Source organism: Alexandromys fortis, unplaced genomic scaffold, assembly GCF_014885135.2.
Source record: "Alexandromys fortis isolate MF-2015 unplaced genomic scaffold, M_Fortis_MF-2015_v1.1 scaffold_31, whole genome shotgun sequence".
In the NCBI taxonomy this organism is placed as follows: domain Eukaryota; kingdom Metazoa; phylum Chordata; class Mammalia; order Rodentia; family Cricetidae; genus Alexandromys; species Alexandromys fortis.
The window spans coordinates 2404297-2418157 of NW_026067974.1; positions in this window are offsets into that span (position 1 = coordinate 2404297).

Sequence of the window (13861 nt, forward strand, 5' to 3'; positions counted from 1 at the left end):
ATGAATGACTAAGATGCACGTAAGTGTCAGCCTGAAAATGGGAGCCTATTTCCACATCGACCAAAGGTCAGAGAGTTGGAACTTATCTCTAGTTCCTTCAAGGCTATTGTGCTTCTACCTCAAGCAAAGGTCCCATCAAGACCTCCGACCAGAGAGTTCTGCTCGCGCAAGGATATTGTCAACAGGTGTGCCTAATAGCCAGCCCTTGGAAGTCAAGGAATAGAGAAGCCTCAAACAAAAGTCTAAGGGTCCAAATAAGTTCCAGTTTCCTTAAGAGATAACTTTGGATTCGGCCCAGAGAGTGGTTTGCCTACAGAATGTTTTGTTTTAGGGTGTGAGCTAGGCTTGTTTTTTTTTTTTTTTCCTAGCAACAGAATGTTTAACTATGGACGTAGCCCGTGACCTTCAGTTGGTCTGTTCATTTCCTTGTATCATATTAATGCCATTTTTTCGTCTTACTCCTACCTTTTGGGGTCGGGGTATTTAAAGCAATTGGAAATTAAATGTAGGCAAATTTCAGTACTCATTGGAATTCCCTCCTGATACTATTCTATGTTTCCCCATTTTATTATTTTCATTCTCGTCTTCATATTTTTTACTAATATTTTCTGAATCCCCACACCTCAACCCTGGCAGGAGGTATTTTTGTCAAGGCTGGTCCCTGACACACATAACTACATAGAAATGTCAAGTATTACTGACTGGGTCCCAAAGAAGAGGATGCAGAAGGTGGGAAGTGGGATGGATAGGTGGGGGAGGAAACAGAAACTGAGGTTGGAGGAAGGCACAGGAAAATAAAATGGAACTAAACCTTTCAACAACCTGTAAAATAGCACAAGGTAAGGCCTGAGCTTTCTTTAAGACAGAGGTAGATAAGAGATATTGACTAATTCTGGTGGTATTTAACTGTGCACATAAAAACAAGGAAATGAACTCCCAAATGTCAATAAGAAAAGAAATGAGCCAGGCACTGGTGGCACAGGCCTTTAATCCCAGCACTTGAGAGGCGGATCTTCGTGAGTTTGAGGTCAGTCTGGTTGACAGAGTGAGTTCCAGGACAGCTAGGACACAGAGAAACCCTGTCTCAAAAAAAAAAAAAACAAAAACAAAATGAACAATGCAAAAAAAATATGATACTTAAATAGCATGGAAAGATGTTCAGCATCATTGTTTCTTTGCGTATAAGTTAAAGCCAGGATGAGGTATCATTATATATCTATTAGAATGGCTAACAGCAAACAGCTGACCGGTATTAGGAAGGTGGCTCCATAGGAAAAGGTGTAGCTGCAAAGTCTGGTGACCTGAACTCAAGCCCCAGAATACACACGATGGAAGGAGTAAGCCAAATCCCACAAACTGTCATCTGTAGCACAATTAATAAAAACCCAAAGACAGAAATTGGGGTTCAACCTGAAGATCAGAAAAGCAGAACAGCCTGCCATTGGCTCTTACCTCTACCTTAGTCTGAAATGGCGATCCTGCCTCCAGGAATCCTCAGGATGAGACTGTTTTTGAGATTTTCCTCCTGTTTTATATTCCTCTCTAGGGATGGGATTAAAGGCATGCACCACTACTGCCCAGCTTCTAAGGCGAACTAGTGTGGCTCCTTGGATTAAAGGTGTGTGTCGCCATTGCCTGGTCTGTCAGGCTGATCAGTGTGGCTGTTTTACTCTGTTAACTTCAGGCAACTTTTATTTATTAAAATACAAATGAAATATCACTACAGTTGTCTGACCCCTATGCATGTGTTAATGGCATGTATACACACAGATATACACACACAAATAGATAAATGGATAAATAAGCAAAAAAAATAATTAAATGATTTCTAAATGAAAAAAAAAATAGAGAGCCTGATTGAAGCAAGTGTTAGCAAGGCTGTGGAGGAGCTAGAACTCTCTCTCTCTCTCTCTCTCTCTTTCTCTCTCTCTTTCTGGAGTTCTCTCTGCTTGTAGAAATAGAAATGGTCTAAACACTTTGGGAAACTCTTGAAAGTTGTTCTCAAAGTTAAACACATAACTACTATGAGACCTAATCTTTCCAAACCTAGATATCTCACAATAAGAATTAAAATATTGTTCACCATGGACTATACACACATCTTCATAGCAAGGTTTTTATGGGAAGATAATTAGAAATAAAGAATATGTTATTTGTGAGTTATCAGATAGACCATATATCTACCAGTGAAGCATTAGTCAGTAATAAAATCTTAAATGATGAATGTTTTAGGCTGGGAATATAACTCAATTGTAAAGTATTTACCTAAAATGTGTGATGTCCCAGGTTCAATTTCCAACATGGCTGTGTGTGTGTGTGTGTGTGTGTGTGTGTGTGTGTGTGTGTGTGTAGCTAACTCTATTCATTAAAATCTCATAGTACCCTAAAAGACTTGCCCCTTCTCCAATACCCTGTACCAAAGAGCACACTCAGAGACCCAGATCTTGGCTTCCATATATCATCTCTGCTAACTACTTGGAACACTAACTAATTATAGGTTTGAACAGGGAACTTATATACATGGGGCATTGTGTGCCTGAAACTAAAGAGATATTCAGAGAATTCTGGAATCATGTCTAAAAAGATACAGGAGCTATAGGAATATCCACAGGCAAAATTCTTGGAAATGTGACATCAAGGCAGAAAAAGAATTAAAAAGAAATCTTGGAGTTGAGGGGATGGCTTCATGTTAAATTGCTTGTCACACAGTGTAAGGACTTGAATTCTATCCCCAACATCCATGCAACTAAGTGGGCAGGCGGGACACACAGAGATCCCAGCACTGAGAAGGCAGAGATAGATGGCTACCTAGTCTAATCATCAGGCCCACGTCCCAGTGAGAAACCCTGTCTTAATTAACAAGGTGGGGCCAGCAAGATCACTGTGCAGATAGAAGTTCTGAGGACCTGAGTTCAATCCTCAGAATTCACACTAAAAGGAGAAAACTAACTGACATATATCTACATGTGGGTCACCACATATACACACAAATTATACAAACACACACACACATATATACAAAACTAATAATAAATAATAATTTTTAAAAGATGGAAGGTTTCTAAGGAGCAACATCTGAGGTTGACCTCTAACCTACATATTTATATTGACACATGATATTAGCCAGCAGTCAATTTCTCATATCAAATTTCTTCCTACTTAGATACACAAAAAGGATTTTATTTTCTCTGCCCTGACAATTGATTGATGACTGTATTCATTGGTTAAGATATTCGATACATTAGAGATAACATCCTGATCTATTTAAACTATAAAGCCAGTGAGATTTGGGCAGAAGAGAGGATGTTCAGGGCATGTCACACCAAATTCTAAAATTGAGAAGAATGGTCTAGAGACGAAACACTTTTAAAAGACAGAAGATTAAAAAAAAAAAAAACAAATTCACCAGTGGAAACCATTTCCATCAATCTGCTAAGAGGTGGCTGAATGACTTGGTACCACAGAGAAAAGAGTGAAGATCAGCCCTTCTCACTTTCTGCTGGGATGGTTTTCATAACATAGCACTGATTTGGTAAATGGATCCCAAACAGAGTTGTAGTAGGGGAGATCTAGGACCCCATCACTTTAAGAATTAGAAAAACCATATTGAAATTTTTAACTGGCTTACTCAGTAGTGATATGAAAATCATACCTGTGCCAAGGCGTCACTGAGTGGATGAACTAGAAAACACACCTCAAAAGACCTCTGTGAAGCAAAAGTCAACACATCAGAAAATCTTTTTTAAAGATGTATTTTTTTTATTATTTTATATGTACAAGTATAGTGATATTAAGTTTGTATTTTAATAAATAAAGCTTGCCTGAAGTTCAGAGAGTAAAACAGCCACACTGGTCAGCCTGACAGACCAGGCAGTGGTGGCACACACCTTTAATCCCAATAGCCACATTAGTTTGCCACAGAAACCGGCAGTAGCGGTGGAAGCCTTTAATCCCAGCCCTACAGAGGAATATAAGACAGGAGGGGAAAACTCTCAAAGACAGTCTCATTCTGAGGATTTCCGGAGGCAGGATCACCATTTTGAACTGAGGCAGAGGTAAGAGACAGTGGCTGGCTGTTTTGTTTTTCTGACCTTCAGGTTGAACCCCAATTTCTGTCTCTAGGATTATATTAATCGTGCTACACACACGTGTTTTCTCTGTATGTATGTGTACTAATACATGCAGTGCCCAAGGTGGCCAGAAGAGGGCTTTGGATCCCCTACAACTAGATTTACAGATGCTGTGAGTAACCACATATTAAATCCAAGTCTTTTGAAAGATCAACAAATAATCCTGACCCTGAGTCATTTCCTCCATCACAAACAGCTCTATTCTGGTTGATTCACCTTGTACAACTGTGTTGAGGTCAATTATTGTCCATAAGTCTGTATTGTAAAGGTTAGATCTCCAACGTATGGTCCACAGAGTGCTTGTAGTATCTTTTGATGGGAGGGCCTCATGGAAGGAAGTTAGATGCTAGACAGCATGCCCTAGAGGAGATCTCGGGAGCCTGTACCCTTTCTCTTCCTCTTTGTTGCTCAGCTTTCATGAGATCAACAGGCTTCCCCATGTGCTTCAACTATGAAGTACTGTCCAAAGCCGTGGGTCCAAGTACCCCTGAACTGAAACCTCAGGGGCTCAAAGGAAGTCTTTTCTCCATTATAAGATACCTTGGAAAGCTGTTCTGTTACATCGGAAAGGCAAATGACTCGGTTAGAATGCTTAGGTCTTGAAATACAAAGTTTTGCAGAAGGGTTAGAGTAGGACCTCTAAATGATTCACAAGTTACATCACAACAGAACAACAGAGAGGCACAAGACAGTCAACATGAGGCTGCAGAGAGAGCTTTCTCTGCAAATATGGGCATGAAGACCTGAGTTCTGTTCCCAGTGCCATGTAAAAATGCTAACATGGTGGCATGTACATCTAATTCCAGTGCTGGGGAGGTAGAAACTGAAGGGTCCATGAAGGCCACTGGCTCGCCAGTCTGGCCTAATTGGTAACCTCAAGGTCAATGAGAGACTCCATGCTAGATAAGGTATACAGTGTTCCTGAGGGTCGTACCTGAAGTTGTTTTCTGACTCTTACACGCATGTGCACGTGGAGCCACATACACACAGATGCACACATACATCACACATCTCAAAAAGCCTGCTCTGGCTGGTCTCCAAGGCAAACACAGTGACCTCTGTAAACTAGCCAGGTACAGTTTAACCGTGCCAAGGACTCTTCCTGAACCAGAAGTTATGGTCAATCCTTGTGCTTAATTCCCATGATGCCAGGCTGAAATCAGGGCTGTTAGAACCTTTGGGTGATGTAAGGAGAAAATTAAGGTTTTGAGAGGGCCGCCATGCGACAGCGGGGAGCCTGTGCTACTCCACTTTAGAGTCCTCTCTCGTATGCTTAGGTCACCCACAATGCACGCAGAATCTTCTCATCAGAATGCCTCTCCAAAGGCCTCTATGCTCCCTAACTGTACCCGAGCCACCACTGCAAGAAAAGCACAAGCTTTCAAACTGAAAAATGATTCTTTCTCTCCTCTTTAACATACTTGTTTTTATTCATTTTGATATTTATTTGCTAATAAACAAGTAGACGCCTTAATAAAAAAAAATTAACTCAGGCAGTATCTGATAGCTCCTTCTATTTACATTTAATTTCTTTAAGGTCATAACAGCTGCCATAGAACAAAAAGCTGCAGTCCGTACAGATTTCTGTCCTCAGCCAAGTGCCCGTGTGAGAAAAGGACCCAGCAGGTAAATATTATCCAGACTCCGGCTTTCACTTTGCAGGTAAGAAAACTGAGATGCCAGGATTCGGGAGAACGTGGTTGTTGTAATGATTAATTACTTTAATCATTGAACATAGGTGACGGGAGAAAGCACTTCGCAGTCTTGCCTATCAATACAAGTACTGTACATGGAACAATGAACTTGAGAGTTGAAGAAGCCAGGCTTATCTGAATCCTGGAAGAGATTCAGAGAATAAAGTCATCATCCACCTGCCTTCCAGGAAGGGGATTCCAGAGACAGACTAGCTGTATTGTATTACGGTGTCCCTTCCGCTTCCTAATCACCATGTGGGATCTGAGTCGAGCACCAGGACTTCTCAACCCAGGTGTAGAGTTTCACTCGGGCTGTGATTCCAAGCAAAATCACACACAGGTTAATCAGCATGAATACTGGCCTTTCCCAGTGTGCTTGAAGTTCTCTCTATAATAAAACAGCTTCAAATTTGGGGCAGAGCCTGGCTGTCTTCCTTTGGAAATGTAGGCCACGCTCTGGGTAAATTCAGCAGTCCGTCTCAAAGAACGACTTTATTCGGGTCCCCTCTAATTGCTGTCTTGCTAGGGCTGTGTGACCATGAGGGCAAATGAAATTTACCTGAATGTTTGGGCACCTTCAGTGACTCTCTTGTCTTTCCTTCAAAGCTACCATTGATGTGCCAACAGTCTCTACTCTTCCTACTTCCTCGGCAGCCTGAACTCACTCGTGGTTTTCTGTCTGTTCTGCTCATGCTAAGGAAAGGCCACCTTCACAGTTCCTCTTGACTTTTGATTCTGATCATCTTCTTGCAGGATCCATTCCTCACTCAGAGACTAAAGCAGCTAGCTTAAGATGCTAAGTATATCATGTCCTTCCTCCCTTACAACTTGCTATAGTTTCCTTTCTATTGATGTAATAAAATAACCCGACAAAACAACTTTAAGGGGAAATGTGGTTTGTTTGGCTTACAATTCCAGGTCAGAGTCCATCCTCATGGGGAAGTCAAGGCAGGAACTGAAAGCCACTGGTCATAATCACAGTCATTAGCAGAGAGAGAATGAGTGTGTGCATCCCCGAGCTTTGCTTGCCTCCTCCATTCCAGGACCCTAAGTCTAGGGAATGGTGCCACCAATGGTGGGCTGAGTCTTCCTTATATCAATTAACATAATCAACACCCCCCCAGACATTCCCACGGGTGCTTCCTGTTCTAGATAATACCTCAGTGAGACTTTTCCCAAGTGATTCTAGGTTGTAACAAGTTGGAAACACTATCACACAGCCCTTTGAGGCCTTCTCATTGGCATCAAGGAGTTCAAGTGCTTTATCCTCAGCCTGCAGACTGTTGCCTACCTGCATCTCAATCCTCACTCTCTTCAAGTTCTCCTGCATTACCTTTAGATTCTGAGCTACGTCCAGTGTTTCTCCACTTCCTGAATGCCATCCATGCTGTTTTCTATTCCACATCCCCTTTCTTCAAACTCTTCACATACGCTGACCCTTCAAGTGTCACAGTGGATTGTTCTGCCATGGATTCTCCTGCCACAGCGACTCTCCCCATTTAATTTCTGGTCATTCTCCTTCTTCTTTTTCAAATGGGCTACTATACTATATTATAGTATACTATATTAATATATAGTAACAGAAGAGATTTTTCTTTTTCTTTCTTAAAGAGAAAGTAGTGCTTCTTGTGATAGACCTAGCACTGCACCCCAGCTGATCCTGGAGGAAAACCATGAAAGGTGAATGAATGTTGATCTCATTCTATAATTGGTTGAGCATCTGTCTTCTCCATTAAATGATAATAAGCTTTGCTGGGGATAAAGCTTAGGGGAGCAGTCCTTACCTAGTATGGGTAAGGCTGAGTCCAATCTTCATTATGAAAAAGAATTATAGACCTCTTTTACTCCCCTCCTACTCCAGCTGACCCAGGTCATTTCCCAGAAAGTTACCCTTGTACTTTCATATCTGTGTGTGTGTGTGTGTGTGTGCATGCACACACATGTGAATGGAAGCATTTAGTAAGGTGACTTACAGAAGCCTAGATAAGAGGGTATTGACAGGAGAGCTTGGGAAGCTTACTAGTGGCCTCATGAGCCCCTCCTAGCATCAGAGACTTTTACTGTCAACGAATCTCCACAATGGAATACTGGTGGGTCCAATCTCATGCAGGCTTTGTCTAAGTACAATCACTGAGTGCGCAAGTGCAATTGCATACCGTTGGAAGGCAGTGTGGCACAGAGTTCCACCCCTGCCTGCTCTCCCCTTCTTTCCTCCCCCTCTTCTGCAGCATTCCCTGAACCTCTGACTGAAGTGTTTCTACTCTCTGTACTGACCACTTTCTCTCCTGCGCTCACCTCTTAATAACTTTCTATTATTAGGCTCCACCAAAGAGCTTATGAAGGGGAAAGGATTCTGCTAAGTACAAGCCTGGGAGTCAGTGTGCCAGGACTCTTCTGGAAGAGCGTTAGTAGTGACATCACAGCAACTTCGTTTTGTTTTCTTAAACGAATGTTTATTGACCACTTGGTGTGTGTCTGTGAGTGCATTTGTTCCTCGAAAGTGCATTCTCTCACTGTAGCACTGACTTACGTGTCTCTATTTCTAATTTTCAATTATTTTTGATACATTAACTAATTATTACTTTAGTGTGGTCCACACTATGCACACATGCATACGGAGGCAAGAGGTTGGTATTGGGTACTTTCACGGATCGCTTTCTACCTTGTTTTTTTTTTTGGAACAGGCTTTCACCGAGCCTGGAGCTCCAGGACTCAGTAAGACGAGCTGGCCAGCAAGCTCCGGCAGCTCTGTCTCTGTCTCCCCAGCAGAGGGCTACAAGCACTCGTCATTACACCCAGTTTTTTATGTAGGTGCTGAGATTCAAGCTCAGGCACTCATGCTTACCATGGCAGGCACTTCATTTTAAGCTCAAAAAAAAAAAAAAAAAAAAAAAAAAGACGAAGAAGCATGTACTGCAGTATAGGAAAAGTAAGAAAATAAAGTTCAGTGCTGCTGTTTTTAGGAAGTAACAGCGTCATTCAGTCTGTCTTTGGTCGAATATAGAAGCTTCAAAGAGAACAGTCAGGAGTTGCTTAACTTCTGAAGCCTAGTTGGTTTTGGGTTGGGTGGGATGGTTTGGGGGCACAAGGAGTATCAAGTCCATGTTTGCCTGCTAGCAGGAGTCCTTGGTAAGATGAACTCAATCTGAAGCAAATTCTGGTACAGAGGGTGTGGAAATCTATAGGTCAGTAAGTCACAGCGACGGAGTGCCGAGGTGCCGAGTGTGGCACAGGCCACAGTGCCGAGACAACACACCACTGTGACAAGACACAAGCAGTGCCGAGATAACACACCACTGTGACGAGACACCCAGAGTGCAAACGGATCTAGAAAACAACAGAGAGGGTGAGAGAAAAGTGACCCCCCCCCCCCGTAGACAATACGTAACCGTAACCGGAGAGCGGGTTCTACTACACGCCTTAGAGGTGGCAACCTTCTTTACAACAACTAGATAGATAGATACCCAGCCAACTCTGGGGATTTTGAGCTTTCCCAGACGTAAAATTTGCTCATTTCCTATCACTGATATTAGGATTCGGGAATCAAGGAAACAGCCATCCCAGCACAGGGTGGAAGAGAGCTAGAAGAAAAGTCAGGGAACAGGATGGTCAGCTCCCTCAGGCCACAGAAATCAGACAGGCCTGGGGTAGAGGACGCCCCTTCAGCCAAGCTCAGACTTTCGTAGGCGGGCTGAGACAGGGATGGGCACCCATCCTTTAGGACAGCAAGCAGTATTGTATTATATAGCAGTGTGCTCATGGCTGTCAGATGATTGTCAGCCTCATTGTATAGTGGGGTTTTGGTATTTTTAATAATGTTTACTTTATTTGCAATTTTCTACATTAAAGAACCACTCTGGATGCTGGTAAAGAGAATCACATTGCTCGGTGGACCTGGTGTTAGTTCCCCAGGCTTTAGGTCAGCAAACAAAAGCACACATCACTGTCCCAGACAATATGCTGCCTTCACCAAGGCTGTGCCTGCAACTGCCCCTTCCACACGCTTGCCCTCTCTCATCCTATATGGTAACAAGGCTGGAGTTATTGTCCCCTTTTCCAAACGAGTGACAGGCACAGAGACACTGTCATCCACACTCGTCTTTCAAGGATCAGTTAAAATCCAATAGTTTCTTTTCAAAAGTCTTTTCCTTTAATTTTTATTTTATGTGTATGGACATGTGTGTCTGTGTCTCACATACTTACAGTGCCTTTAGTAGCCAGAAAAAAACAAAGAGGACATTGGACCCCTCTGGGACCGAGGTTATAGATAGTTATGATCCACCAAGTAGGTGCTGGGAGTCAAACCTAGATCCTCTGGAAGAGCAGCCAGCGCTCTTAACCGCCACGTCACCCCTCCAGCCCCTGGTACAATAGCTTTAGATGTAGGCATCAGAAACCCATTAATTGAATTTAGATCAAATGTATCATTGGTTCTCTCTTAGGTACAGAAATACCGATACATTTTGTATGTCCTGTGCTCTTGAGTAGTTCCCAGTCTATTAGATTAGAACAGATAAATAAACATGTAATTTCTACCCTGTTTAATGAGGGCTGTAGTATGCGTAAGCGCCAAGCAAGGGTCTCAATTCAGGGAAGCTTTGCTCTTTGGGATGATTTAGCCAAGTCTGAAGACAGATGGCAGTCACACTAGAGGGGTTGTGGCTCGGCAGCACTGAGTAACAGCTAGGCTGTTGTTTGTCTTTCTGGAAAAGCTTAGAAGCAGCACCTAATCAAGAGAGCCAAAGAGAGACTACAAACAGCATCTCGAGTGACTGAGAAGAGGAACACAAAATACCGTGTTGAGATTTGTGATGTGAACCAACCTGGGTCTGAGACTAAGAGGCCAGTTCATGGTGCCCGGTCAGGGAAGGAGGTTCTCCTTCATTAATAAAATGGAAGAGTGAGTGGGTTTTCAATGAGGGAGTGGTGTAGACAAGTACATTTACCTGTTTAATTTGGCATATATATTAATGTGAAAAAAGCTGCTAACTTAATATGAATAAGGAAAAACATGTTCCTGTCTTCTTCACATACACACACACACACACACACACACACACACTCCAAATATCCTAAAGTAGTACCACAGTAAACCATGGTTATCTATCATAAAGAGATCTAATGCATTGAACAGAGCCACACAACAGCACTGTGTCTCTTTTCTGGATTCTGTGGGTGTGGAGGGGCGAAGCAGTAAGGAAATGTACACTCCCTGTGACCAGAGCACACCCTCTTGGCAGCCTATCGGGAGCTCAGTTGCTTCGACAAAGCCTGTGGAGCTCCTCTGTCCAAGAGTCTTGTTGGTACAGGGAGGACAGCTTCCTGTTCCCAGAGAGCTTCACCCTTGGGCTTTCCTACCCCTCCTTCCTAGGGTTGGCTAGTCCTGTGTCCTGTCACATAAAACTGTGAACTGAGGTCTCAGACTTACGTCATGTCAGTCACAGCAGGGTGAGGCTCTGTAAGTGAGCATTCTGGCCCCTGGGGCCTGACTTTTGAATTGATTTTTGCAGCCTGTTATGTGATTTGACAGTCCACACACACCGTGTTGTGACAACAGTTGGAAACTGGAGCACAAACGTTGTGAACCTCAAAATTTCTCACAGTGCAAAGAGAAGGTTTGTACTGTAGACAGCCCCCGAAGCAGCCTGCTGCGTGGAAACAGATGGATAGTCTCACAGCACAATGTCAATGGCTTCACAGACAGGTGGCACTAGAGGTTTGTTTGTTGTTGTTTGTTTGTTTGTTTGTTTTTTAAATGAGGTTTCCTACAGCTGTTCCTCTGGTGGATTGGGTGGCGGCAGTACTGACTTTCTCCCTAAATTTTCTGCCCTCAGCTTTGATAGGCTAAGTTCATCGAGAGAGAGAGAGAGAGAGAGAGAGAGAGAGNAGAGAGAGAGAGAGAGAGAGAGAGAGAGAGAGAAAAGAAAAAAAGAAAGAAAGAAAGAAAGAAAGAAAGAAAGAAAGAAAGAAAGAAGAAAGGAAGGAAGGAGAGAGGGAGGGAGGGAGGGAGGGAGGGAGGGAGGAAAAAGGAAAGAAAGAAGGAAGGAAGGAAGGAAAGAGAGAAAGAAAGAAAGAAAGAAAGAAAGAAAGAAAGAAAGAAAGAAAGGAAAGAAGGAAGGAAGAAAGAAAGGAAGAGAGAGAGAAAGAGGGAGGGGAACAGTAGTAATAAATTTACATAGGTTCTCACTGATGGAACTTTCACAGTTGGGTCCCCTGCTCACTGTCACAGAGAGGACAGAAGATGCAAATCCAAGTTGCATGATTGTCACTTCATGGCTATTTTCATTGCACAACAGCGTGGAGAGTTAGAAATGTTAATTTTATCATGGAAGTGATTCAAAACCTTATGCAGTGACCCTGGGGTGGGGGTGATTCAGTTCTCCCAGGGCTGTAAGCAAAGTTTTCCATACTAAAATGAACTTAGAAAGTAGATAATCAGGAGTAATTTAGGGGACACAGTGCAATTGGACATCCTTTAGAGGTACCAATGGAAGAATTACTGAGTGCAAGTGGCCAGTCAGAGTTTGGAGTCATCTTGAGTTTCCCACTCTGAGTCATGGTAGAAGAAACATCTTGTTCTCCTTCTGGGGCCTTGCATTCTCTTGGGATCATTAGTTTTTCACCAAGTTCCACGCTTCTTTTTCTTACAAAGACAATAATGTCTTTCCTGTATAGTTTACTTAAGTAAACAAGAAAGAAACAATGGAAGGCTGTCTCTACGAAACAAGACTTCACTATTATTATTTTATCTAAAGAAAGAAGCCGATGACCGGCGCCCCCTGCTTTGCTCCATAAGATAATTTCATAAGCAGTTTTATTTTGAACTCAGATCAGCTCGGCAAACTGCTCTGTTTCCAACTTCCCGCCCACATCATGGACATCAAAGACTTCTTAAGTGGATTAAAATGCATTCGGGAGGTTTTGCAGGCCGGTTCTGCGCTCAGTCATCAGTGTACTCCGGCAGAGGCCCCGTGGGAAGGTGATGGCATGTTTTTCCTGGCAAAATGATTATTGCAAAGGCCAAGCAATTATTCTCTATGAGAAGACAGGCTTCAGGGGCCACAGAAAGCACATGTGTCTTCCGAACAGGAGAACGGTATTCCAGAGTGCGAGGAAGAGAAGCTGGGGCAATCAAGTGGTGGTTTTAGTCCAGCGCACCCCCATTTCCAAAGAGTGTCTAACAAGAGCCTAAACATCTTCATTTGTAAGACAGAGTATATTTTTATACCACCCACCATCTTTGATTATTTGTATTAAATAAAATGATAAATCTATGAAAACAATATAGGTAATGAAAGCAAACGTATATCCCCTACCTGCATTGTGGCCCCATCCATGTCTGCGGACAGTCCCACTGAGCTGCTAAGCGTCTGGGGTTTACAATCTTAGAAACCCCTCTCCTGGTAGCCAGTCCCACATAAAACCCACTGCCAAACTGGCCTGATCTTAGCCATCTTCCTAACTCCTGCTTGTCCACACTTCCCAGTAGCAGGGTTCCAGTGTCACAAATTCTTGCCTGCTCTCCCAGCCTGTTCTCCCCTTCCCCGTATGACTTTCCACAGAACATTCCAACACTCTAGTTTAAACCACTATTAATAATACAGAGCTGACTGTGGTGTCCCATTCAAAACAAACTACAAATGCATCATTTGGTCACGAATGTGACCATGAATCATTTCCAGTCTCACATGGGCTGTTTTCTGCCTGACCCATACAAGCTACTTACCTATTTATCTCTTGCAGGGGATTCAGAATTACCAAATTCGTGTTTGTGCAATGCAGGTTATTCCATCTACCCAGAATTACATTTTCTCCTTATACTGCTTTATGCTTGTCTGGCATGAAGCTACCAGCCCCGTTCATGTCCCCGACTTACACACCTAGTCCAGGATCTGTGGGTTCTCTCTGGAGCATGCGCTGCAGCTTACTATGCACGCTAATGCAGATTGCCTGCCCTGGTGTTCACTTGCCCTTCCTGTTGAGACGAGACCTCATTTTTACCAATGCTTCAGCATCTCCTCTGCCACGGTGCTGACT